Raw genomic sequence first — 13,378 nt, forward strand, 5'->3', positions numbered from 1 at the left:
TTCTATGGGGTGTAGCGCATGTTATTCATTAACTCTTTTCGTTGTTCAATTTTAATTTGTTAGCATGCATCCATTTGTTGACATTTTCTATACAGGTTTGAATATTATGGGCGCATTCTAGAATGTTCTTGATCCACAAAGATTGGTACAGTTGTGTGGCATCATCATAAAAATACTTATCTAAATTATATTGAGAAATCAGTTTGCCGAGTGGCTGAGTGGCCCAAGAACCGAACCTTGCGGCACACCAAATTCAAGAGATTGGGTTATAGACGAGGCATTATTTACAGTTATTTGTTGGCAACGACCACTAAGATAAGACTGAAACCAAGAAAGAGCCATGCCAGAGATACCAAAAGATGTTTAATCTGTTTATGAGAATTACGTAATCGATTGTATCGAATGCGCCCGACAGAGAAATAATAGAAACTAACCTATGGTCGGCAGCACTCAACGAGTCATTGTTTATATTTAGCAGAGCGGTTTCGGTGTTGTGGCCTGGTCTATATGCCGATTGAAAAGGTTCAATTAGATCATTAAGGGATATATGTTGTTTAATTTGTTGTCCCCCTACCTCATTCTTGATTTATATAGTTTTGATCTCATTACTTCATCTCATTCTCTCTCTCTCTCTCTCTCTCTCTCTCTCTCTCTCTCCCTCTCTCTCTCTCTCTATCTCTCTCTCTGTCTCTCTCTCTGTCTCTCTCTCTCTTTCTCTCTCACTTTCTCTCTCTCTCTTCCCTTTCACACACACACACACACACAGAGATATACATATATATATATATATATATATATATATATATGTGTGTGTGTGTGTGTGTGTGTGTGTGTGTGAGTCACATTTACTCCCTTTATCTTTATCTCCATCTTATTGGCTCATTTAGGCACCTCTAGTTTTTTGTACAATTATGAACTTTTCAAGGATTTTTGACATAAATAGAAAGGTTAGAGACTGGTCTACAGTTGTGAGCTCGTTTTTTATTCAAGATGGGCTTTTTCAAAAGAGGGGACACAAGTGTATGTTTAAATGCATCTAGGACAGTGTCCACCGAAAATGACAGGTTGATTATATAATATGTTATAGAGTCAATGAGGACATCAGTGTTTTCCGTCATAAATCTTGTAGGAATCGGATCAAGGTATTCAAAGAAGTTAAGTTATGTCCATATAATGGTGAATAATCGACGGTCAAATTTGAAAAATGCATGAATTGCACCATTGCGATAATATAGATGACCGTATAATAAAAGAGATTTGAAGCAAGACTCACTAGTGTGCATGGAATAACTTTATATATCTAGATAATCGCATTTGAACTCTCTCTCTCTCTCTCTCTCTCTCTCTCTCTCTCTCTCTCTCTTATAACGTCTCTCACTCTTTCTCTCTGTACTTCTCTCTCTCTCCCTTTCTCTGTTCTTTTCTTCTTTGTTATCTTTTTCAGTCTCTCTCGCTCACTATCAAATCCATAACGATCTCTTACACCAGACTGTCCCTCAGAATATCTCTTACTCTTTTACAGACAGAAACTCACGTTCTCTTTATATCATTATCATTCCCTCATTAAGATCTTTCACACCTCTCTTTCTCACCCCTTCTTCCCCAGATCTCACTACTTTTCTTTTACTGTCTATTTATCTATCTTCTCTCTCACCTTCTTTCTCTCTATTCCCTCTCTATCTCTATCTCTCTCTCTCTCTCTCTCTCTCTCTCTCTCTCTCTCTCTCTCTCTCTCTCTCTCTCTCTCTTTCTCTCTCTCTTCGCTTTTCTTCTTTTTCATTTCAGTACGAACTCATTAGCCTGGCTATCGATCAGGAAGTTCACAACTATAATATACTCATGATATATTTAAATTGACGAGTGGTGATAAACACACCATTCACTTAGATGCAACGGACATTGAGGTATGATGGTATAACACTCACCTTTAGACCTGTAGGTCACTGGTTCCAGTCCCATTCTGGGAGGCTCAATGTTGAGTCCGGGCAAAAGCTTCTTTACTTAAATCCTCTCGCCGTACACAAGTATAAAATGTGTAAAATGGTATAATTAAATGTCTCTTTCGAAATAAAAATTGTAGGAGCACATCCCTGGTGTGATATCTCACCTTTCATGTAAGTGTTGCTGTTGGCTTAAGACGTTTTGTAAAGCGCTCTGATCACATAATTTAGTGGATATTGCACACTTTTTTCGTAGTTGTTGCTTATTATTGTTTTGTGTATCATGTATGTGTGTGTTTGTGTGTGTATGTGTGTGTGTGTGTGTGTGTGTGTGTGTGGTTGGTTTTTTAAAGTCTTTTTTTAAAATCAAATTCTGTCTACTTATATCAATCTCAAATCAATGGTCATAGACAATTTTCGGATATGCAAATTTTAGCAGGTTACAACTCATGGCAACAATACATTAGACATGGAAAATTTATGAACAAAAAACTCCTCTTGCCATACGTTACCAGAGATTCTTCAGTATAAATAATCACAAGTTCTGCCCGCCGGATCCAATAACTATGTGTAACTTTAGACTGTTATATTATAGTCCGAATGAGAGAATTGAATGGTAACTTAACACACAGCGGTCTAAAAACAACATAAAGAGTTGAGTGAGGTCAAAATCACTTTTGATGGTTCGCCCAATACTAAGCGTTAACCAATCAGATTATTTCCTGCCATTTACCCCGTTTCGTTCCGTTGACTATTTATTTCCTGTATGACAAGGCCTGATATACTGTGGCCTTCGTAAAGTTATGGCCTGATACTGACCAAAAATTACGTCAAAATGCCAGTCTTTTGCTACAAAAGAAAACGAACCGTGAGTTGTATTCAATAGTTCAACCAATGAAATAACTTGTTTCCTTGAACACTGCTAACAACAACTCACTAGGCGGTGCAAAAACCAAATAATGACGTCAAACTGCCAGTCTTTTTGGGTTTCAGTATCAGGCTATTATATAACGATGGCAACGCTGTCACCAATTTTTGTTCATTATGATGATGATGATGATAATGATGATGATGATTATTATTATTATTATTATTATTATTATTATTATTATTATTATTATTATTATTATTATTATTGTTATCATCATCATCATGTCATCGTCATTATTATTACCATCATCATCATCCTTATTATTATTATTATTATTATTATTATTATTATTATTATTATTATTATTATTATTATTATTATATTATTATTATTATTATTATTATTATTAATATTGTTATTATTACTATTATTGTTATTATAATAATAATAATAATAATAATAATAATAATAATAATAATAATAATAATAATAATAATAATAATAATAATAATATATTATTATTATTATTATTATTATTATTATTATTATTATTATTATTATTATTATTACTATTATCATCATCATCATCATCATCATCATCATCATCGTCATTATCCTTAATATTATTACAAGAATCATCATCATCGTTGTTACTTTTCTTGTTGTTGTTGTTGGATTGTGTGGTTGAACCATCATGTTAGACTTGAGTCGATCCCAGCCAGAAATGGTTGACTTTTCCCCCACTTATTGATGGAAGTTTCTAGTCTTTATATCGATGAATGGAAGTGGAAGTCCCGAAGAACAACAAGATGTGCATTTAAAATATGAAAGCCTAACGTGATAACATGGAGGCGGTGAATCACACATTTTGCAGCAAACAATTCCATTCCCCTAAAGCAATCTAAGTAATGTGAAGATTGCACTGAAATCGGTTGAATGCGGTGAGGATAATATGAAATATAAAAAAAAAAAAACAAATATATAACTACTACGCTATTTACTGACTTCCATAAACTTACACAGTGCGTTTTAAAAAGCATTTTGGCTAAAATCGTTTTGCTTTATAATGAAATATCAATCGAATAAAATTGCCACTAACCTGTCAAAGTATCTTAAACCCGGGATATCTTTTAAGTTTAAGAATGTTTGACGAGTTCGGAGTCATTTTTATATATCGATATATAAAGTAAACGCTTTCTGGAAAAATGTTTTTTTTTAAAGGCGTTTTGAGAGAGTTTGTCAAATAATGATCCACCGCGAATAACTGACGTACTATGAAAAAAGACATATTTAAAAAAAAATAGCTTGCGAAGTCTTAGGTTTGAGGATTCTTGACAAGATGAGGGTCATTTTAATCAAGATATAATTGAAGTTCGAGTTTTCTGGCCAAATTTTTAAAATTGTGTTTTTCAGAGATTGGCAAATAATGTGTTAATTCCTGTTATTATCCTAGACCTAGACCTAATAGATAGTTCAATGTGAGAAAATGTAAACAATCAAATATTGATTCCTGTAATAGTTCGTGTTTTATCAATACAATCATCACAATATTTATCTATATTTCTGTGTAGAAATGATGTTATTCAAATTTGTAACCAGGCGCTGCAATCTGGTTTTGTGTTTGGTTGAACTAAATATAGACATCGTCTCAAAGCGTTATTATGTCCGGTGAATACGCTTCAACGGTCGTAACGTCACTTCCCTCGTAATGACGCATGGTAGCTTAGTAACTAGCTCTAAACTATCGGAACAATGGCGGACGTCCTTATGAAATATTTTTCCGACGAGCATAAAAGTGTATCCAGAGGAGAAAAAAAAACATTATAAATCTGATCATGTTTTGACTTTTACACATTCTGATCACAAGACATATGAAAAGTTCTAGTCAGCATGAAGAATAAGAAGTACAGATTTTCTTTGTTAAGAACCACGATGGCCGCCGTTGCTGGGCGACGTGACATCAGACTATTGAATCCAATTGAATTCACTCACCTTTCCGTTATTGTTTTTTTTAGACATCCATTTTACTGATTAGTTCTCACTAAAATGTATCAATCGAACTATAAACCTTTAAGCATGGCTTTGTGTGTTGATACGTTATATCCGGCTGGCAGATGTTGTGAGTATTTCACCTACACCCTTGTGATGCGATTTCTTTTGTGAGTTAAACGCTAATTCAATCATTTTTTTTAGTCATGACACAAGACCAATTTAAGTAATTATTCTTGTAGTGTTGCCATTAAAGTGACATCTTCACAAGTTGACAACTTTTATACCCGATATAAAAATACACATAATTTCCTCGTCTACTGTCATTAAAAAAATACACACACACACACACACACACACACACAGACATATATATATATATATATATATATATATATATATATATATATATATATATATATAAATGCACACACACACACACGAGAGAGAGAGAGATGGAGAGAGAGAGAGAGAGAGAGAGAGAGAGAGAGAGAGAGAGAGAGAGAGAGAGAGAGAAGTCAATGTTCACGCAGACAATAACTTGTTTTATCAATCTTGCTGAGATTGAAGACCGTTTCTTGAGGTAAACGGACCTTTAGGCGGAACGGGCATTCAGACGGCGGATACTCTCGAGGAAACTGCTGTATTGTCAAAATAACCCTTTTGTATCTTTTCTCTGTCCTAAATTATCATAATATTCTGATCGATTATAGAAATACATCGTACCTCCCCCCCCCCCCCCTCTCCTCCCTCCTCCCACATCGTCACATAATAAAACTCTTTATCTACTTATCCGTAAATGTCAACTCACGATATTTATCGTGCTAACCCTTCCTTTGATTCTTTGGCATCAATTTGTTTATCGCAAAACTTTTTACAATCAAAATGGTCTCTCTCTCTCTCTCTCTCTCTCTCTCTCTCTCTCTCTCTCTCTCTCTCTCTCTCTCTCTCTCTCACTCTCCATCTAACTATTCGTTTATCTATCTATCTATCTATCTATCTATTTATCTATCTATCTATCTATCTATCTATCTATCTATCTATCTATCTATCTATATATCTATCTATCTATCTATCTATCTATCTATATCTATCTATCTATCTATCTATCTATCTATCTATCTATCTATCTATCTATCTATCTATCTATCTATCTATCTATCTATCTATCTATCTGTCTGTCTATCTATCTATTCATCCACCCATCCATCTCTCTATCTAGCAATTGAACCTTCTATCTATCTATCTTAAAAAAAGGATTTTTTGTCATTGAAGGATGTAATGTTAGTATTGAACAATCGTTATCATTGTGGCACCCCTAACCGATCACCACAGTGTCTTGTAGCTCAGTCAAGGAATTAGAATGACGATGATCCCAATGTGCCACTTGATAATTAATATCAAATCCCCCATCGAATCAGGTGTAAATGAGTACCTTAATTATCATAATATTCTGATCGATTATAGAAATACATCGTACCTCCCCCCCCCCCTCTCCTCCCTCCTCCCACATCGTCACATAATAAAACTCTTTATCTGCTTATCCGTAAATGTCAACCCACGATATTTATCGTGCTAACCCTTCCTTTGATTCTTTGACATCAATTTTTTTATCGATAAATAAGGAATATACGAAGACAGCTAGCTAAACAAAAAGGGCTCAATAGGCAACTTGTAGTGCATGAAATGGAAATATTGGTTTCATATGACACGCAAAAAATAAAGCATGAAAAGTGCAGTGTTGGTCGCAATGAATTATAATCTTGGCAGTCAGAGAGTACTCTTAGAACACACTGGTTATAATGTATGCATAATTGTTTTTATTATCATTATTATTTCAATTGTAGGAATTCTCGCAATCAATATTAATTTAATTAAAACAGTTCACAACAACACAAAAAGAGAATTTTTCCCTTGACTGAAAATACCAATAGAGTTTTAATTTTAGATCTTCCCTTAGGTATTATTGAGGGAATCCGACTAACGCGAAGAAAGTTAATGTGTGTAAAAAACAAGAATTGAATCCGGACCCTAGTAAACATATTAGCAGGTCTGATAATCCCGAACTCAATTGGATTCAATAGTCTGATGTCACGTCGCCCAGCAACGACGGCCATCGTGGCTCTAAACAAAGAAAATCGGTACTTTTTATTCTTCATGCTGGCTAAAACTTTTCATATGTCTTGTGATCGGAATGTGTGAAAGTCAAAACATGATCAGATTTATAATGGGGTTTTTTTCTCCTCTGGATACGCTTTTATGCTCGTCGGAGAAATATTTCATAAGGGCATCCGTCATTGTTCCGCGTCATTACGAGGGCAGTGACGTTACGACTGTTGAAGCGTATTATGGGTTTGATTTAACATTGTTGTAATGGACAATAATTTGCGTCGGTTTGAGAGTATTTCTGTTTCAACAATTAGCCCATAACAATTCGGATTATCAGACCTAAATAAGTAAACGTCGATCCGAACCGATTGGATGCGACTTGTTTCTCCCGCCAACCGGAACCTACTGTTTTGCAATGAAAACTAAAATGCCAATTTAAAGGTAAATTATTAAAGTGTCTCCACGAGAATTTTTTTGCCGGAATGGATTGTTATTAAGTAGGGAACTTGAACGGGAATTCCCAAAATTGAGTCTATAATGGAAGGCAAAATAAAAAGCTATAAGTGATGTTTTCACCACCAAAACTCTTGACTTGAGCAATTATGTGATCTGAAGAGACCTCAATACAGCCTTTTTCTCATACATTGGAAGTTTTGTGTAAATCACAGCATCGAGAGGAAAACCGGATAGAACAGGGTGTGTCTTTTTTACGAAACCCGCCGAAACCCGGCGAAACCCACCGAAACCCGCCGAAACCCGCCGAATCCCGACGAATCCCGACAAAGTTATGGGAAGTAGGTGGCAGTGGGGAGTGAACCTAGAACTCAGGGAAGTGTACACCATTGGGGAGTGAACCTGGGACTGGGTTTCGGCGGGTTTCGTAAAAAAGAACTGGTGCTTTTTTACGAAACCCGGCGAAACCCGACAATATCCAGCAAAGTTACGGGAAGTAGACAACTGTGGGGAGTGAACCCGAGACTCAGGGAAGTGTACACCAGTCGGGAGTGAACCTGAGACGAAGGTTATCGGTCAGTTTCGGCGGGTTTCGTAAAAAAGAATTAGTGCTTTATTACGAAACCCGCCGAAACCCGACAATATCCGGCAAAGTTATGGGAGTTTGGCAACAGTGGGGGGTGATCCTGGGAATCAGGGTGGTGTACACCAGTGGGGAGTTAACCTGGGACTGTGTAAAAAGGATATCAGTGGGAAATAAACCTGGGACTAAAGGGAGATGGATACCATTGAAAGTTGAAGCCGGATATGGGAGTTGAGTACCAGAGGAGAATGAACCTGACACTATAGGAGATGGGCGCCAGTGTGGAGTGAACCTGGGACTCAAGGAAGTGCACACCAATTTGGAGTTAACCTGGGACTGTGGGAGATGGATAACTGTGGGTATCCGAGCCGAACTATAGGAGTTGGGTACCAGAGGAGTATGAACTTGACACTATAGAAGGTGGGCGCCAGTGGGGAGTGAAACTGGGACTCAGGGAATTGCACACCAGTGGGGAGTTAACCTGGGACTGTGTAAACAGGATATCAGTGGGAAATAAACCTGGGAGTAAAGGGAGATGGATACCATTGAAAGTTGAAGCCGGATATGGGAGTTGAGTACCAGAGGAGAATGAACCTGACACTATAGGAGATGGTGCCAGTTTGGAGTGAACCTGGGACTCAGGGAAGTGGACACCAATTGGGAGTTAACCTGGGACTGTGGGAGATGGATTACTGTGGGTATCCGAGCCGAACTATAGGAGTTGGGTACCAGAGGAGAATGAACCTGACACTATAGAAGGTGGGCGCCAGTGGGGAGTGAGCCTGGGACTCATGGAATTGCACACCAGTGGGGAGAAAACCTGGGACTATGTAAACAGGATATCAGTGGGAAATAAACCTGGGACTAAAGGGAGATGGATACCATTACCCTATAGTGTCAGGTTCATTCTCCTCTGGTACCAAGCTCTCATATCCGGCTTCAACTTTCAATGGTATCCATCTCCCTTTAGTCCCAGGTTTATTTCCCACTGATATCCTGTTTACATAGTCCCAGGTTAACTCCCCACTGGTGTGCAATTCCCTGAGTCCCAGGTTCACTCCCCACTGGCGCCCACCTCCTATAGTGTCAGGTTCTTTCTCCTCTGGTACCCAACTCCTATAGTTCGGCTCGGATACCTACAGTTATCCATCTCTCACTGTCCCATGTTAACTCCCAATTGGTGTGCACTTTCCTGAGTCCCAGGTTCACTCCCCACTGGCGCCCACCTTCTATAGTGTCAGGTTCATTCTTCTCTGGTACCAAACTCTTATATCCGGCTTCAACTTTCAATGGTATCCATCTCCCTTTAGTCCCAGGTTTATTTCCCACTGATATCCTTTTTACATAGTCCCAGGTTTACTCCCCACTGGCGCCCACCTCCTATAGTGTGAGGTTTCTTTCTCCTCTGGTACCCAACTCCCAAATCCGGCTTCAACTCTCAATGGTATCCATCTCCCTTTAGTCCCAGATTTATTTCCTACTGATATCCTTTTTACATAGTCCCAGGTTCACTCCCCACTGGCACCCACCCCCTATAGTGTCAGGTTCATTCTCCTCTGGTACCAAGCTCTCATATCCGGCTTCAACTTTCAATGGTATCCATCTCCCTTTAGTCCCAGGTTTATTTCCCACTGATATCCTGTTTACATAGTCCCAGGTTAACTCCCCACTGGTGTGCAATTCCCTGAGTCCCAGGTTCCCTCCCCACTGGCGCCCACCTCCTATAGTGTCAGGTTCATTCTCCTCTGGTACCCAACTCCTATAGTTCGGCTCGGATACCTACAGTTATCCATCTCTCACTGTCCCAGGTTAACTCCCCACTGGTTTGCACTTTCCTGAGTCACAGGTTCACTCCCCACTGGCGCCCACCTCCTATAGTGTAAGGTTCATTCTCCTCTGGTACCAAACTTTCATGTCCAGCTTCAACTTTCTATGGTATCCATCTCCCTTTAGTCCCAGGTTTATTTCCCGCTGATATCCTGTTTACATAGTCCCAGGTTCACTCCCCACTGGCGCCCACCTCCTATAGTGTCAGGTCCATTCTTCTCTGGTACCAAACTCTCATATCCGGCTTCAACTTTCAATGGTATCCATCTCCCGTTAGTCCCAGGTTTATTTCCCACTGATATCCTTTTTACATAGTCCCGGGTTCACTCCCCACTGGCGCCCACCTCCTATAATGTCAGGTTTCTTGCTCCTCTGGTACCCAACTCCCAAATCCGGCTTCAACTCCCAATGGTATCCATCTCCCTTTAGTCCCAGATTTATTTCCTACTGATATCATTTTTACATAGTCCCAGGTTCACTCCCCACTGGCGCCCACCCCCTATAGTGTCAGGTTCATTCTCCTCTGGTACCCGACTCCCATATCCGGCTTCAACTTTCAATGGTATCCATCTCTCACTGTCCCAGGTTAACTCCCCACTGGTGTGCAATTCCCTGAGTCCCAGGTTCACTCCCCACTGACGCCCACCTTCTATAGTGTCAGGTTCATTCTCCTCTGGCACCCAACTCCTATAGTTCGGCTCGGATACCCACAGTTATCCATCTCTCACAGTCCCAGGTTAACTCCAAATTGGTGTGCACTTCCCTGAGTCCCAGGTTCACTCCACACTGGCGCCCATCTCCTTTAGTGTCAGGTTCATTCTCCTCTGGTACTCAACTCCCATATCCGGCTTCAACTTTCAATTGTATCCATCTCCCTTTAGTCCCAGGTTTATTTCCCACTGATATCCTTTTTACACAGTCCCAGGTTCACTCCCCACTGGTGTACACCGCCCTGATTCCCAGGATCACCCCCCACTGTTGCCAAACTCCCATAACTTTGCCGGATATTGTCGGGGACAGTGAGCTCAAAATGTACTTTTATTTCGAAACCTACCGAAATTGTCAAAAGTTATGGGAAGTGGGTACCATTGGGCAATGAACCGGGACTCAGGGAAGTGCACACCGGTTGGGAGTGACCCTGGGACTGTGAGAAAAGGAAATCAGTGGAAATGAACCTGGGACTATGGAAGATGGATACCAGTGGGAAATGAAGCCGGACTTTGGGAGTTAGGTACCAGACGAGAATGAAGCAATTACTTTCTTACGAAACCCGCCAAAACCCACCGAAAAACTATAGACTTAGGACTTACTACCCAATAGTGTACACTTCCCTGAGTCTCGGGTTCACTCTCCCACTGTTGCCTAATTTCTTTCCATAACTTTGTCGGATATTGTCGGGTTTCGTAAAAAAATAATTGCTTTTTTATTTTTACGAAACCCAATCCCAGGTTCACTCCCCAATGGTGTACACTTCCCTGAGTCCCAGGTTCACTCCCCACTGCTGCCTACTTCCCATAACTTTGTCGGGTTTCGGCGTGTTTTGGCAGGTTTCTTAAAAAAAGAAACACCCCTAAAAATACCACGTGTATTCAGTAAATAGATGTCAATTGTAGTCTAATATTCAATTTCTATTTAAATTATTATTATTATTATTATTATTATTATTATTATTATTATTATTATTATTATTATTATTATTATTATTATTATTATTATTATTATTATTATTATTATTATTATTATCATTATTATTATTATTATTATTATTATTATTATTATTATTATTATTATTATTATTATTATTATTATTATATTATTATTATTATTATTGTCATGTAAATTTTAATATAATACGGCAATTAATTCACGGAAGTACATCGCTCAATTAAAAATGGCAGAAAGTCTGGTCACAAATTTATAATGAATCGGGTTTGTCTTAGATGACAAAACAAACAAACAAACAACAACAACAACAAGAAGAACAACAACAACAGATAAAAAGCAAGATTTTAAAAAGTAATAAACAATAGAAGAGCACAATAATAAAAAACAACAACGAGATGATAACACATAAAAGATATTCGTAATAAATCGATAATTATAACTTATTACATTACTCCAATTACTTGATTTTAAAAAGATCATATTCATAATCATAATAATGATGATGATGACGATTACAACAACAATAATAATAGTAAGTAAGTAGAAATAATAATAATAATAATAATAATAATAATAATAATAATAATAATAATAATAATAATAATAATAATAATAATAATAATAAAAGAACAATAGTATAATATCAACATTTAAAGTAGATTACAAGCAAATGAAATTATTAAAACAAAAGTTTAAAAAATATCAATAGACAGAAGGAATTAAAACATATTGGTGAAAAAAAAAACAGAGTTACCCCTACCGGGATTTGAACTCACAAACCTTAAGCTCAGAGTCAAACAGCTTATATCCACCATGCCATGATGTCACTGAACGTTTAGTGACATTTAATCATGTCTATTCAGACATTAAAAAATGTATTTGAATGCCCCTCTTACTTTGATATTTTGAACTATGTTAATTGCACAATAGCAGAAATTAAAAAATTACGATCAAAATATTTTTACAACTTTGAATCGGGCTGTCAGTTACTGCACGTGTTCAATCTGGAAGTAGGTCAGCAGTTTATTTACATTCAACCGAGATTGTCGACTTAATAGTGGCAAAGCACTATTCAGTATCTGATACTGAATAACCACTTCGATTCAGTATCTGATACTGAATAACCACTTCGAATATAAATTGGGAGCGACGTGCACTTACACTGACTTAGAACCTGCATCACAGAGGCTATCTACTGGTGTCAAACGATATGATGATTATATAGGGTTATATTGGTTGATTTGGTGCCTGGCACCGCTCCATCTTTTAAAAAAGATAAAACTGAAAAATAGTATATACCGCCACTTACTTATTTGAGTAAGTCTTTTCTTTAATTTTTTTTCTTTGTTTTGTATTTACAAACATAGTATGTTTAGTAATTTTCTTCTGATTCTGGCGCCACCTTATACTGTAAGCATGCCACGCCACTGATGATGATGATGATGATGATGATGATGATGATGATGATGATGATGATGATGATGATGATGATGACTAAACGCATGGGGTACCCTAAACACAGTCCCCAGTCACATTTGTGAACGAGGTCTTATAATAATATTATGTTTGCTGATTTAGCAAAACCCGTCGGAAGTCGCACAAGGTAGTTCTGGGATAAGAGCGAATAAAGGTGAAAAATCGTTACCCGCATGACTTTTTTATTTTTTTCACTTCATCGTTTTTATTTTTCATCCAACTACATTCTCATGAAAGGAATTTACAATTTGAAGCTTATATATAATTTTATTATTTTTCTGAGCTCTATCGAAGCGTACTAAACATAGGATGTCTTGCCTTTAAAAGTGATTTTCTACGTTTAAAAATATTTGAACCTCTATTGAAATGTGAAAGAATATGGGATTCGAATTGTTCCGATATCCGACGGGTTTTGCCAGATCACCATGCATATTTAATCGCTATACCACTGTGCATGTTTAATGA

The sequence above is a fragment of the Berghia stephanieae genome, chromosome 2 (genome assembly GCF_034508935.2).
Source record: "Berghia stephanieae isolate SIO BIC M18660-M18661 chromosome 2, UCSD_Bste_1.3, whole genome shotgun sequence".
Taxonomy (NCBI): Eukaryota; Metazoa; Mollusca; class Gastropoda; order Nudibranchia; family Aeolidiidae; genus Berghia; species Berghia stephanieae.